Below are 15,035 nucleotides of genomic sequence, written 5' to 3' on the forward strand. Positions count from 1 at the left end.
TGATTCTGTTATACTCACCAGTTTATTCTGTTCATCAGATTTTTTTATTCACTTGATTTTTAGATTCACTTGTTGATAGATATGTATTTGTTGTTCATAATTTTTATCTTTACCTTTTTTTTCTTCTTCCTCTTCTTAAAGAATACCTTTCAGCATCCTAACTAATAAAAGGGAAGTATGCAAATAACCATCACTCCACTACGCCCACGATTGGGCTGGCGGCAGGCTGGGGGTGGGACTCGGGGTGGCCAATTGGGCTGACAGGATGAGCTGGGGGTGGGGACTCACGAGTCCCCGCCGCCCGTTCCTCCCGCAGGCCCCAATGGCCGGCACTGCGGGAAGACCGATGGAGCCGGCGGAAGGCGCCGGTGGCGGAACTCGGGGTGGCCGATTGCGTGGCTGCCAGCACCAGTTTTCCGCCAGCACAAGTTTTCCTCTGGCCACCCGCCGATCGGAGCGCCTCCCGATCGGAGTTCCTCTTGGGGTGGCCGATCGCACTGGCGGGAGGGGCTCTCTTCGGCGGGTGGCCAGAGAAAAACTGCTGCTGGCGGAAAACTGGTGCCGGCAGCCAGGTGAAGGAAGGTCTATTGCACAAAACTTCGTGCGACGGGCTTCTAGTTTCATATAATACTGGTTTGGCGGTGATGAACTCCTTTAGCTTTTTCTTATCTGTGAAGCTCTTTATCTGACCTTCAATTCTGAATGATAGCTTTGCTGGTAGAGTAATCTTGGTTGTAGGTTCTTGGTATTCATCACTTTGAATATTTCTTGCCACTCACGTCTGGCCTGCATAGTTTCTGTTGAGAAATTTGCTGACAGTCTTATGGGTGCTCCTTTGTAGGTAACTAACTGTTTTTCTCTTGCTGCTTTTAAGATTCTCTCTTTGTCTTTTGCTCTTGGCATTTTAATTATGATGTGTCTTGGTGTGGTCCCCTTTGAATTCCTTTTGTTTGGGGTTCTGTGCGCTTCCTGGACTTGTAAGTCTATTTATTTCACCAGGTGGGGGAAGTTTTCGGTCATTATTTCTTCAAATAGGTTTTCAGTATCTTGCTCTCTCTCTTCTTCTGGCAACCCCATAATTCTGATGTTGGTACACTTGAAGTTGTCCCACAGGCTCCTTACACTATCTTCATATTTTTGGATTCTTTTTTCTTTTCCAGTTGAGTGTTTTTTGCTTCTTTGTATTTCAAATCTTTGACTTGATTCTTACGATCCTCTGATCTGCTGTTAGATCTCTGTATAATATTTTTTTATTTCAGTCAGTGTATGCTTATTTCTAGTTGGTCCTTTTTCATATCCTCGAGGGTCTCGCTAAATTTATCGGCCTTTTCTAGAAAATTCTTGAAAAACCTTATAACCGTGGTTTTGAACTCTATATCCAGTCATTTGCTTTCCTCCATTTCTTTCATTTGTGATCTGTTTCTTTGTCTCCACATTTTGGCTGCTTCCCTGTGTTGATAGAGTGGCTTTGTGTGCTAGGTGTCCTATAGGGCCCAGTGGCTCAGCCTCCCCAGTTACCTGAGGTGGACACTCTTGGTGCACCCCTTTGTGGGCTGTGTGCACAGTCTTGTTGTAGTTAAGTCTTGATTGTTGTTGGTATCACTGGGAGGAATTGACCTCCAGGCCAATTGGCTGTGAGGATCAGCTGTGTCTACGCTGGGAGAACTTCTGTGCTGGAGACACCCATATGGGAGAAGACTTGCAAAAGCCTCTATGCTCAGCTTGAATGGGGAAGAGTCTCAGGGTGGAGCAGATAGCATTGGTTTCCTGTCAGCCCTGCCCTAATAGGCCCCTGTGTCTTAGTGTCCCGTGGTGATCGCTGCAAGCACCTCTGAGAGAAAGCCGCCCTTGAGTTCCGCCCGCTGCCAGACAGTCCAGTTTCTCCCCAAATGAGTCTGGGTCCCCAGAGTCTCGCCCGGAACTGGAGTTCAGTGCAGTTGGGAGCTTTTGTTTCTCTCCCACTTGAGAAAGCCAGCCGCATACTCAGTTGCCCGCCCTCTCCACGTGTGCGCGTCTTGGTACCTCTGCCTCCTGCAGCTCCTGTGAGTCTCAGTGTGCTTTTCTCTTTCCTTCTAGTTGTAGAATTTCCACTCAGCCAGCCTTCCTGTGGTTCTGGATGATGTCTGTTTTGTCTTTTAGTTGTAGTTTTGAAATTGTTGTGCGAGGCAGCAGTTTAGGTGTTTACCTATGCCGCCATCTTGGTTTCTCCCCTGTTTTTTATTTTTATATTGATTTCAGAGGGGAAAGGAGAGGGAGCAAGAGATAGAAATATCAAAGATGAGAGAGAACCATTGATCCCCTGCCTCCTGCATGCCCCACACTGGGGATTGAGCCTGCATCCTGGGCATGTGCTCTGACCAGGAGTCATACTGTGACTTCCTGGTTCAGAGGTCAATGCTTAACCACTGAGCCACGTCAGCTAGGCAGGAATGCTTTAATCTTTAGTTGCTTTAGTATTTGCCATAGAATTTTCCAATAGTAGAGAAAATTAGCTCTGTATTAGGTATATAGAATGAAATATTGATTAATCAGTATATTTAATATATTTTTCTTGTTGGAATTTGTTTTAAAAACACTACTGTTGAGGATCTCATATCATTGTAAAATACTAGTAGTATTACATCAGTGACATTTTCATGGTTTCATTTACAGCTTAGAAAAAGTTTCATTAGCTTTGTCACTTGATCATTAAAGAACCAACTATTTAAGGATATGAAAACTTTTCAGTATTTGTGGTGACATATTTATAACTTGGCTTTTCTTCATTTTAACCTTTATTCCATAAACATTCATCAGTACCCTCACAATTTTTCTTGGCTTGTCCTTCAAAATATATCCAGTATTAAACTATTTTTCATTGCCTCTTTCATTTCTCCTTGATCCTCGACACAACCGTAACCGTCCTCTTCTCCCCATGTATTTCTCATATAGCAGCCAGAATGATCCTTTTAAAATATCGTAAGTGGGATAATATCACATTTTTTACTCAAAAGTCTCCTGTAGGTTCATAGTGCATTCAGGGTAAAAGCCAGAGTTCTGGTGGCCTACGAGGCCATTGTTTGGCCACTTGTCACCTTTCGACTTCATTTTTTTCACTTTTCTCCAAGCTCTCTCATTTAGTCACACTGGTCTGGTCCCCTTGCTTAGTCTTTAAATGTATTTTTTGCAAAAATATTAATGTATTTGGTTAGAGAATACTGCCTTAGACTCAGTGGAGTTGTTAAATAATCTATAATACTATATTTCTAAAATATGAATAATTTTATATTTTTGTGTGAGTGATGGTAGACCTATATTAAAATTCTTATTGTATAGATGAGGAAACTGAGTCATAGAAATCACAAAGTAAATGGCAGAGTTAGGATTTGAACCAATATAGTCTAACTTTTCATGTCTGCACATTTAGCCACTACACTATTCTGCCTTTCTTTCTAGCCTTTGTAATTGGGAAAATGGTGCCATTAAACTTATTAAGGGTTCTAAAGAGCAAGATAGTGTGAAGCAGAGGAGAGAGTAAAGTGGAATGTAGATTTAGATAGGCCTAATTTGAGGTGCCAATGGTAAATGTGCAAAAGGAACCCAGGAATATTTTGGATATGTTTATAATGCATATACTGGATTTTATCAAATCTAAAATGCCAGTATTTTATGTACTAATTGAAAAGGTAAAAAAAAAAATTCAAACTATGATTTGGGTGGTTGTTTTTTTTACTTTTTAATCTCCTAAGTTTTTGTTTTTTGTTTTTTTCACACCGTATTTTTCTCTGGGCAATTTAGTATCATTGATGTCATGTGACATTGCTTAAGAATGTTCTGATGTAAACTTTGGGATTTTCGTCTAAGTCACTGATATGCATTCAGCAAGTTTTGATGTTGGTGCTTTCTTGCTTTTACCAGAAGGTATCAACAGAAAGTTTCGGAAAACATCCAGGAAAAAATTTTAAGCAACAGTTAAGCTCAACAAATAAGGTAATATCAATGCACATAAGTCGATTGAAGTGAGGACAGATATTGACAAAGACGTCTTGTCTACCACCTGGCCAATATTCATTTTAAGATATTATTGATTGTAAGATCTATTGATTGTAGAGTATTACAGTGATATTTCAACGTAAGGGAAATGTACATTTTCGAATTGTTACATGATAAGTAGGGTTTTTGTCTCTGGGAATTGGGAGCTGCAATAATAAAGTAATTGATTTTAACAAATGTGTGTTTTCAGGAGTTAGTGCATGATCAAAGAAGTATAGAGTTACTGTTTTAGTGAATAATTGAGAGAGATTAAAAATGCTGACGACAGAACCTTCAGAATTTCCTAAATTTAAAGCTGGCTCTACAAAGAGAATAGATGAATTAAAATTTCCCCACATTTTGAATTTGTTTACAAATGACAACCCAGGTGCTTAGACAACTGAAAATAGAGCCCAGTTTCACAAATACACTAATTTCTCTCACATATATTAACCTGGTCTTTTCTATTGGCATAATTAATTATATCTGTAGCATACTTATGGAATCATGATGTTATAAATTAAAATTTAGCAAGGTGTCAGGACTACTAACAGTTATACTAATAACATGATTTATGTACAAAAATAATATGGAAATAGCCTTTTGGTTTTGGCAAATTGAAAATTTTTAAAAAGGTTAAAAATTGTAATATTATAAATTTTGCAATTTATTGACAATTAAAAATAGGAAAGAGAATTTCTGCCTTTTAGGCAGATGAATAGATAGGCTTTATTCTGTTCTTTCTGCTAAGTACACCTAAAAGCCTAAACATTACATGTAAATATAAGGAACCTCTAAAAATAGAGAGAAGGCAGAGCAGGTAGGCATTTCAAGGTCTAAAGAATGACACGGGTTTTTTGGCTTTTCTTTTTGCCTCATATATCCCATACATGAAAATGAAGAAGCTGGTAACCCAAAGCGCCAATGAATGCAGACCAAAAAGAGCCCCAATAAAAGCCTAATCTCTTTAGCCAAATACGAGGAGAGGGACAACCTTGGCAAGGCGGAAAACTAAAAAATAATAATAACGAAAACAACCACTCTACTCCAGCCATACACCATGGGGGAAATAAATCTTAGTCCCACCCATACACTCAACAGGGCAAGTAGGGAGTGTAGACTTCCACCCTTACCAGGCTGTAATAAGGCACCCCAACACCCACACTGTGGATGTCAGATTAGGCTAAGTACAGAGCTAGACAAGACTTTAATCCCCATCAGATGGTTAACTAGCCCTCCCTGCGCTTCTAGTAGTGACCATGTGGGAAGCCTGGCCTTCCACCCCACCAGGCAGTAAGGATGAGCTCTTATTCCTGCCTGCTGGGGTGGTGTCTAAAGAGGCTTAATGGACAGTGAATACTTTTCACCACCACCACCAAGCATTAAAGAGTCCTCCTTCCCTCCCCTCGTGGTGTCAGTGGAAGCTACATGGGGAATAGTGAGACTGATATCCTTCTCAGCCAGGGAAGTATCCATGTAGGTTAGGCAGGAAGCAAGAAGTAACAAGGAGCTTGCCCCATCTCTGGTATCACTGAAGGTTGAGTGGGGAACCTGGGCTTATATCCCCACCTTCCTCTGCTAGAGCAAGGCCAGACAAAGCCAGCTGACATAGAAGTTTTAAGCAAGGCCCTAACTGGTTTGGCTCAGTGGAGAGAGTGTCAGCCTGTGGACTGAAAGGTTCCAGGTTCGATTCCGGTCAAGGGCATGTATCTTGGTTGCGGGCACCTCCCCAGTAGGAGGTGTGCAGGAAGCAGCTGATCGATGTTTCTAACTCTCTATCCCTCTCCCTCTCTGTAAAAAATCAATAAAATATATATTTTTTTAAAAATAAGATTTAAGCAAGGTCTAGAGGCATAACATGGTACCCAAAGTGTTTAGATTTTAATTGAAAATCAATTGTCATACCAATGAAAATCTCAAATTAAATGGAAGAAGATGATCAATAGAGACCAACCAACATTGCTTAATAGCAATATTACTATCTGACAAATATAAAGCAGATAGCATAAAAATGCTTCAACAAATAACTGCAAGCATGCTTAAATGAAAAAAATAGAAAGTCCACAAAGAAATAGAAGGAAGATATCAGAAAGAACCAAATGGAAATTTTAGAACTTAAAAAATCAGTAACCAAAATAAATAAAACTTCAGTGGATAGACTCAACAGCAGAATGGAGAGGATAAGAAAGAATTAGTGACCTGAAAAATTGAACAACAGAAATTACCAAATCTGAGCAACAGAGAAAATAGACTACTAGTAAAATAAAATGAACAGAGCCTCAGGGGCCTATGGGACTGTAACAAAGAGCTAATATTTGTGCTATTAGAGTGCCAGAAGAAGAGGAGAAAGAGGGAATGTCTGAAAAAGTATTTAAAGGAATGATAAAGGGTCCATCTGGCATGGCTCAGTGGTTGAGTGTCGACCTGTGAACCAGGAGGTCACGGGTCAATTCCTGGTCAGGGCACATGCTCAGGTTGCAGGCTCTACCCCCAGTGTGGGGCGTGCGGGAGGCAGCCAATCAGTGGTTCTCTCTCATCTTTGATGTTTCTAGCTCTCTCTTCCTCTCCCATCCTCTCTGAAATCAGTGAAATATATTTAAAAAAAAAAAAAAGGATGGCCAAAAACATACCCAAATTGGACAAAAGATATAAGCCTACAGGTGCAAGAAGCTTAGCAAATTCTAAACAGGTTAAACCACAGCATTCCACACCAAGACATGCTGTATACAAACCTCTGAAAAACTAAAGACAAATTAAAAATCTTGAAAGCAGTGAGAAAGAAACTACACTATAGGGGGCAAAAATTAAATGACAGATTTCTCATCAGGCCAGAAGGAAGTGGCGCACATTTGTCAAGCTGAAAGAAAAGAGCATATTTCTAAAAATACTTTCAAAGTCAAATATTTGGATTCTTACTGTTACAGCTATTTTTCATTGTGGTATAGAACTTAAAAAATGAAATAGCAAAATGCATTCCCCCTAAAGATGCATAGATATTTATACTTAATTTATAATTTTTGTTTCTCAGAGACTTCCAAAAGAAAATAGCATTTATTTCTGAAGTTAATAGTGTGATGTTCTGTTTACCCACTTTGAAAAGTTCAGGTAGCTTAGTTTTTATAATTTCTGTCTCATTGTATGACTTTGAATAATTCATTTGGATTATTAAGAAACAACTGTTTTAATGGTATTCTGCTGACTCTGATATTGTAAAAGTATTTTATCATTATTAAAAACACATAATACTAACTTTATCATCTTAGCTATTTTTTAAAATACTGATCTAGATCAATCGATTACAACCTTTTTAGAAAATTTTTATTTATTGGTTTTTTTTAGAGAGAGAGATAGAAACATCAGTTTTTGTTCTACTTATTTATGCATTCATTAGTTACTTCTTGTATGTGCCCTGATGTTGGCGTATTGGTACAATGTTCTAACCAACCGAGCTACCTGGCTAAGGCCATCGAAACCATTTTTAAGTATACAATTCAGTAGGTGTTGTTTATTCATTGTACTACAGATCTCTAGAATTTTTCATCTTGCAATACTGAAATTACCAATTAAACATTTACTTGTCCTCTCCTCTCCTCATTGTCTTTGATTACCACTTTTCTATTTTCTGTTTTTATTATTTTGACTTTAGATATTCATATAAGTGGAGTCATAAAACATTTGTCCTCTTGTGACTGGCTTATTTTGCTTAGCATAATGGTCTTTAGGTTCATCTTTGTAACAGAGTTCCCTTTTTTAAAGCTGCACACACTGATTTTCTCAGAGTTAAAAATTCATATATTACATACATGAAGCATTCATATATATTAGTTAAAAGGACTTCTTGATACTATTTTTCCTACAGTATATAAGAAACTTAGTATTTGTCCATTAAATTTGGACATTAAATATATTCAGTTCTTGCTGGTGAAGTTACTTTATCCTTGTTTCTTTGATTACTGTGTTCTCAGCTTCTGATTTAAAGACAAAATTTTAATTTAAAAAATCAAAATTTTAAAATGAACTATTTCTCTGTCTCAAAAAATTTTATCTGTACTTTGATATTTGACAAAACTCAGAATCCAAGATAATTAATAGGCACTGTCAAAATTTGTCTTGCAAATTCAGTTAACACTGAATAATTCTTTAAAAAAATTAAAAATTACAATTGGCATTCAATATTATATTAGTTTCAGGTATATAGTATAGTGGTTCTGGAACTTAACATTTATATAGCTTATAAAGTGATCCCCCTTATGAGTCTAATACCCACCTGGCATTATACATAGTTATTACAATACTAGAGGCCCGGTGCACGAAATTCGTGCACGGAGGGGAGTTGTCCCTCAGCCCAGCCTGTACCCTCTCCAATTTGGGACCCCTCAAGGGATGTCCGACTGCCCATTTAGGCCCGATCCCTGGGATCGGGCCTAAATGGGCAGTCGGACATCCCTCTCACAATCCAGGAGTGCTGGCTCCCAACTGCTTGCCTGCCTGCCTTCCTGATTGCCCCTAACCGCTTCTGCCTGCCAGCCTGATCACCCCCTAACCACTCTGCTGCCAGCCTGTTTGCCCCCAACTTCCCTCTTCTGCCGGCCTGGTCACCCCTAACTGCCCTCTCCTGCAGGGTTGATCACCTCCAACTGCCCTCCCTTGCAGGCTTGGTCCCTCTCAACTGCCCTCTCTTGCAGGCCAGGTGCCTCCCAACTGCCCTCTCCTGCTGGCCATCTTGTGGTGGCCATCCTGTGTCCACATAGGGGCAGGATCTTTGACCACATGGGGGCAGCTATATTGTGTGTTGCAGTGATGAGCAATCTGCATATTACTCTTTTATTAGATAGGATAGAGGCCTGGTACAGGGGTGGGGGCCAGCTGGTTTGCCTTGAAGGGTGTCCCTGATCAGGCTGGGGTACACTGGGGGCATGGGGCGGCCTGAGCGAGGGGCCTGTGGTGGTTTGCAGGCTGGCCACGCCCCCTGGCAACGCAAGCAGAGGCCCTGGTATCTGGAATTTATTTTCTTTCTACAATTGAAATTTTGTAGCCTAGAGCAGAGCCAAGCCTGGGGCTCCCTCTGAGGCCCGAAGCCATTTGTGTTGGGGTTATAATTGAAACTTTGTTGCCTTAAGCGGGTGAGCCTGGCCAGGGTGTGTGGAAAGCTTTGCTTCCCCTGTTATTGGCGACAACCCTGGCCTGCTCTCTCAAGCTCCATTCTGCCGCCATTTGTTTGAATTTGTTTACCTTCTATAATTGAAACTTTGTAGCTTGAGTGGAGGCTTAGGCCTGCAACAGCTGGCAGAAAGCTTGGCTTCCTCTGTTACCTAGGAAACCTTACTCTTTGTGGCTGTAGCCATCTTGGTTTGGGTTAATTTGCATACTCGCTCTGATTGGATGGTGGGCGTGGCTTGTGGGTGTGTTGGAGGTATGGTCAATTTGCATATTTGTCTATTATTAGATTAGATTATTGACTGTATTCCTTACGCTGTACTTTACATCCCTGTGACTATTCTGTAACTACCAATTTGTACCTCTTAATTCACCTTTTCCACACAGCCTCATAATCCCCCTCTCATCACTGAGTAATTCTAACACAGATAGAATCCTACCTGCTTATTTAATATACCATATCCAGTGACTTGGTTACTTTATACCAGTGATGGCGAACCTATGACACACGTGTCAGCACTGACACGCATAGCCATTTCTGATGACACGCAGCTGCTGAGGCGGCCGCATGCCGAGGATAAAACATTTGCTGCTCCTGAGGATGAAACATTTGCGAAATAATTTTTTTTCCTCAAAGTGACACACTACCCGAGTTATGCTCTTTTTTTTGGCGAAGTTTGACACACCAAGCTCAAAAGGTTGCCCATCACTGCTTTATACCTTTTGTTAGATTTTTTAATAATTTTGTAAAATTCCATTTGGGTCACATTTTCATTTTGAGGTAAATTTATCCAAAATTATTTATTGACTCAAAGCTATTAGATTATTATAAATCTCAATAAACCTAGTAATTTACCTTTTTCACTTCTGCACTTCATAAAGAATGTCATTATTTACTAAGTGGAATTTCCCATTTTGGACTTGCGTTATTTGAATAAATCATTAACTGTTTACATCTTGAAGCATCAAAAAAGTTGCTCATCTGAGAACCAGCCCAGTCTTCTCACTTTCATTTTGGAACTCCTATGAGAAATCTTTGTTTTTCTTCTAAGAAATATTAAAATAAATATAGTATATTTTTTCTAATTAGCAGTCACATGAGCTGCTTAAAATACCCCCCTTGTTTGTTCTGAAGGACATGTAGCCATCTGTTTTCAGTATCTCCAGGGTTCCTCAAAGTGAATTTCTGTTATTCCAGATATCTTAAACATTACTTTCTGTTATTCACATTATCTTAAACATTACTTTCTAAATGTCATAATTTTGCATGATGTGATAACAGAATTTTGATTTTTAGACATTACCTGAGCTAACTCATTTAAAGTTCACACAACCCTGTAAGTAACCTATAAATGGGACTTCAATTATTTTAAGTTAATGAATGTCACACAGCTGTCCAGGCAGAGGTGGAAGTCTAACCCAAAGTCTACAGGACTTAAACTTAGACATTTATGCTTTTTTTTTTTTTTTCATCCAACCAATATTTGAATGGCTTTTGAGATTATTCATGGGAGATAAGAATTAATACAATGGGATTTTATGTATATTGATATATCTTTTATTTTTTATTTACATTTGCAGACTAGTTCTGGAGTGCAGGAGAGATTTGTGAACTATACCAACTATATATATATATAAATTTTTGACTCAGGAATTGCTCCAGGCCCCACTTCCTTGCCAGTAGTTTTGGAACTTTACTCTTGTTATTTTCTTTTAACATCCTTCCTGTTTATATAAATTTCAGATTGTCTGTATTTGGCTTTGACCTGGTATGTCCTTGAGACTCTGCTTCCCATATAGCTCCCTCTGCTGCAAGTATTGCAGCTACATTGAGGTATTCCTTTTATTCTCAGTGTTTATATCTGGTGAATGATTTCTAATACTATAAGCAAAATAGAAGTGGTTTTATGTGTAAATATTCCTAATTACTTGATCAAGGTTTTGCTTAATAGAATAGTTTCATACTCTCTTGGAGCATAGCACATCTTTTCTCTCTCTCTCTCTCTCTCTCTCTCTCTCTCTTCAGATTCATCTATTTATTTGTAGTATATAAATGTTTTTTAGTTTTATATTACATTTTTTAAAACTGTGAGAAAGAAAAAGTTACCTCAATTCAAATATGACTTATTTGTAAAAAAAACAAAACAAAAAACCCATAAAAATAATAAAAAATGAAACACTCCTTTGTACAGGGAGAAAGGAATGTTTACAACATGTTATTAAGTTTAAAAACAAGCTACAAACTTTAGACAATAAAAAAAATAAAAATTAAAAAAGCTACAAAATGATATGGCAGCCTGTTTTGTGGTCTGATACACAAAATGCAATTGCTGCAGAAAACTTGGATTACAAAAAATTTCTTCTTACTATAAAAACACAGCTAACACCAATCCCTTCTAATCCTACCTCTTATGGATGACCTGTTAACTTTATAGTGTATATTCTTAATACTCTTTTTTTAATTCCTCACTGACGCTCTCCCTCTCCACCCCACAATCCAGCTCCCTGCCCCCTGCTGCCCAGGCCTTCACTGCACTATTGTCTGTGTATAGTGTATAGTGTATATTATTTCATTTTTCTTTGTCTTTCTGTGTATGTGTGTGTGTGTATGTGTTTGTGTGCGTGTCTGTAAAAGTTACATCTCCACATAGATACGTCTAGCTAGATGGGTAAAGGTCTTCTTAAAGCAAAAGATTGACAAACCTGACTTCATAAAACCTTTAAAATTTAGTAAAATACTATAAGAAAAGTTTTTAATGCAGTGACAATATGGGAAAAAATATTTGCAACACATCTATTAGTTAGATGCAGGGAATAATTTTAAGTTTTTGTATATTATTAATTAGTACTACCATCCCATTTATCACATCATATAAGTCAAGAACTTTAATGTAGCCGAAACCGGTTTGGCTCAGTGGATAGAGCGTCGGCCTGTGGACTCAAGGGTCCCAGGTTCGATTCCGGTCAAGGGCATGTACCTTGGCTGCGGGCACATCCCCAGTAGGGGGTGTGCAAGAGGCAGCTGATCGATGTTTCTCTCTCATCGATGTTTCTAACTGTCTATCCCTCTCTCTTCCTCTCTGTAAAAAATCAATAAAATATATTTAAAAAAATTGACAGAAGAACTTTAATGTAGCTTAAATACCTTTTTTACCCTCACTTCTTATATCCAGCTGATCTTCCAGTATCTCCTAGTTTTATCTCTGGAATTCATCCATTTCCTCCATCAAATTCAAGCTTCCAACATAATTGTTTTATACTGCAACTATAGCTACTTAACTGCTCTGCCTACTCTCATTCTTTCTCCATTCTAATTTATACTGCACAAATTGATCTTTTTGAAATACATACCTTTCATACTGCACAAATTGATCTTTTTGAAATACATACCTGATAATGTAAGCAAAAGTAAACATTCACTGACTTTGGTGTGTGTGTGTGTATGTGTGTGTGTGTGTGTGTGTGTGTGTGCGCGCGCGCGCATCAGAGACAGAAATATATAGAGAGTGATCATTTATTTCAGTTACTCAGTAAAAAGAACCTGTCCCCTGTCTACCATACACACTTCCTGTTGCAGGGTTTTGGTGCCTTTTATTTTCTGTTCCTGGAACGCACTCTTTCAGTTATCTTTGTTAGTGCCTACATATTCTTCAGAGAATTCTTTTCAGACCTCACCAAATCAAATTATGTTATTCACTGCTAGATACGACAAAATTCTCTGTCATAAGACTTACCACAATTTTACATTTATTGGGGTGATTCATCTAACTCTTTTACTAGACTATAGGCTCTTTGAGAGGAGGGTCCATGTTTGTTTATGCTTACAGTTGAATTGCTGGCATGTAACGTAGTGCTAGATACATTCTAGACACCTGTTTTAGTCATCTTTGGCTGCTATAACAAAATACCATAGACTAGGTAGCTTAAACAGCAGGCATTTGGTTCTCACAGTTTGGGAGACAATGGAGTCCAAGATGCTGGCCCTTGTGAGGGCCCTTTTCCTGCCTTGCAGATGGCTGTCATCTTGCTGTGTCCTCAGGCAGAGAGGTTGTGAACTCTAGTGTCTTCCTCTTCTATAAAGAAACTAATTCCATCATGGGTGCTCCACCTTCATGACCTCATCTAAACCTAATTACCTAATACCATCACATTGAATTCTGGCAGGGACACAAACATTGAGTCCATAACAACACCCCGTAAGTATTTGTTGAATTAACACGTAAGAAGTAGAAGCAAAAGATGTAAATAAGAAGTTCGCAAAAGGAGAAAATACAAATGCCAGTAAACATTAAAATATTTTCAAACTCATGTGTAATCAGAAAATATGTTAAAACAAAGATAAAGTGTTTCATGCCCATCATGTTGAGGATATTTTAAAAGATTGTTAATGTCAAGTGTTAGTTTTAAAACATGTCCATTAGCTGGACGCTATCAAATAAAAGTATCATCCAGCCATACTGTAGAATATTTTCAGCTATTAGAAGGGAAGCATTGCATTCCAGTGCATTTAAAATAATCTCATTAATTTTTGTTTTGCAAAAAGAGTCTCAAAGTGACTATGCATATATGTTTATGTACACACCTATAAATTCAGAGCAAAGGTACTGGAAAGATATTTGCCAGGCTGTTAGTAGTGTTTTTCTCTGGGAAGAGATCATGATAGTAGAAGAAGAGGTTTAAGGAAGGTCTTTCCTTTTTCTTTTTAACTCTGTGGACTTTTTATGTAGTCAGTCGGAAAAAAACACTAGGGACATAGTGAAAAAACTACCCATTCTTTACATATAGAAAAGGAAATCAGGGATGCCAAAAGAGCATGGTTTAACCTGGAACTAGAAGCAGTTCCATATTGTTGGAGCTTAAAGTGTGATACAGGAAAGAAGAGGAATGAGGCTGAAAAGAATATAAAACTGGATTATTGAGGGTCATGTGTGTTTCTCCTACTGATGGAACAACCATTCAAAAATGTTTTAGTTGGGAATTGACACTGGTTATCTTCTATAATAATAAAAGGGTAACATGCTAATTAGACCAGACATCTTCCGGACATCATTCTGGATGTCCTTCCTGACGAAGCTGGGGCCAGAGGGAAGCCAGTCCGGGTCCCAGGTGCCTACGGGCGGCCCGAGGGAAGCCAGCCTGGGTCCTGGGTACCTGCCGGAGGGAAGCTGGTGCCAGCAGCCAGGGGAAGGAAGGCCTACTCCTGCACGAATTTTCGTGCATCGGGCCTCTAGTGTTACGTAGATGATTCCAGAAGATGTGCAGTTAACACATGAAAGTGATTGAGAACCTTTGTAACTGGATCCCTTTGGCAGGTTTGATGAAGCTTGTGGATACTTTCTCAGGATTGTGCTTTGGGTACATAAAATACAAACTACAGTGAAAACCAATTATATTGGATTTCATTTATCAAAGTATTAAAAAACATATTTGTGATATAGTTATATATGTGCTTCTTTAGTAACATATTAAATAAAAAGTCCTAATGGTTGGTCTAATAACTACTTTAATTTCAAAATAGTGGTGAGCATAAATAATATTTTAAGATATCTCTGTCAGTGAAATGGTCTTTTGAATTCTGTCCATGGACCCCAAGTTAAGAACTCTTGCTTATGGCACGAGCCTGGGAGCATGGAGATCAGTTAGGAAACCAGTCAGTATGGAGATAATGAAAAACCTTAGTGGAGACAGTTTGAAATGATGCTATGTAAGACTTTCTAATTATTATTAAAAATCAGCATTTTTTGGCCTAGGCCAGTGGCTCAGTTGATTGAAGCATCAGACCATATACCAAAAGAGTTGCCGGTCAATGGTCAGGGCACATGCCTAGGTTTCAGGTTTACTCTCCGGTTTGGGTGCATAGGGGAGGC

The 15,035-nt window shown here is 38.7% G+C and overlaps 1 protein-coding gene across 7 annotated transcripts in view; it reads left to right on the forward strand.

The window, feature by feature from the left end:
- PPP1R12A (protein phosphatase 1 regulatory subunit 12A) overlaps positions 1-15,035 on the forward strand; it is a 150,478-nt gene that overhangs the window by 62,078 nt on the left and 73,365 nt on the right. The window lies entirely within an intron of this gene.

The sequence above is a fragment of the Eptesicus fuscus genome, chromosome 7 (assembly GCF_027574615.1).
Source record: "Eptesicus fuscus isolate TK198812 chromosome 7, DD_ASM_mEF_20220401, whole genome shotgun sequence".
Taxonomy (NCBI): Eukaryota; Metazoa; Chordata; class Mammalia; order Chiroptera; family Vespertilionidae; genus Eptesicus; species Eptesicus fuscus.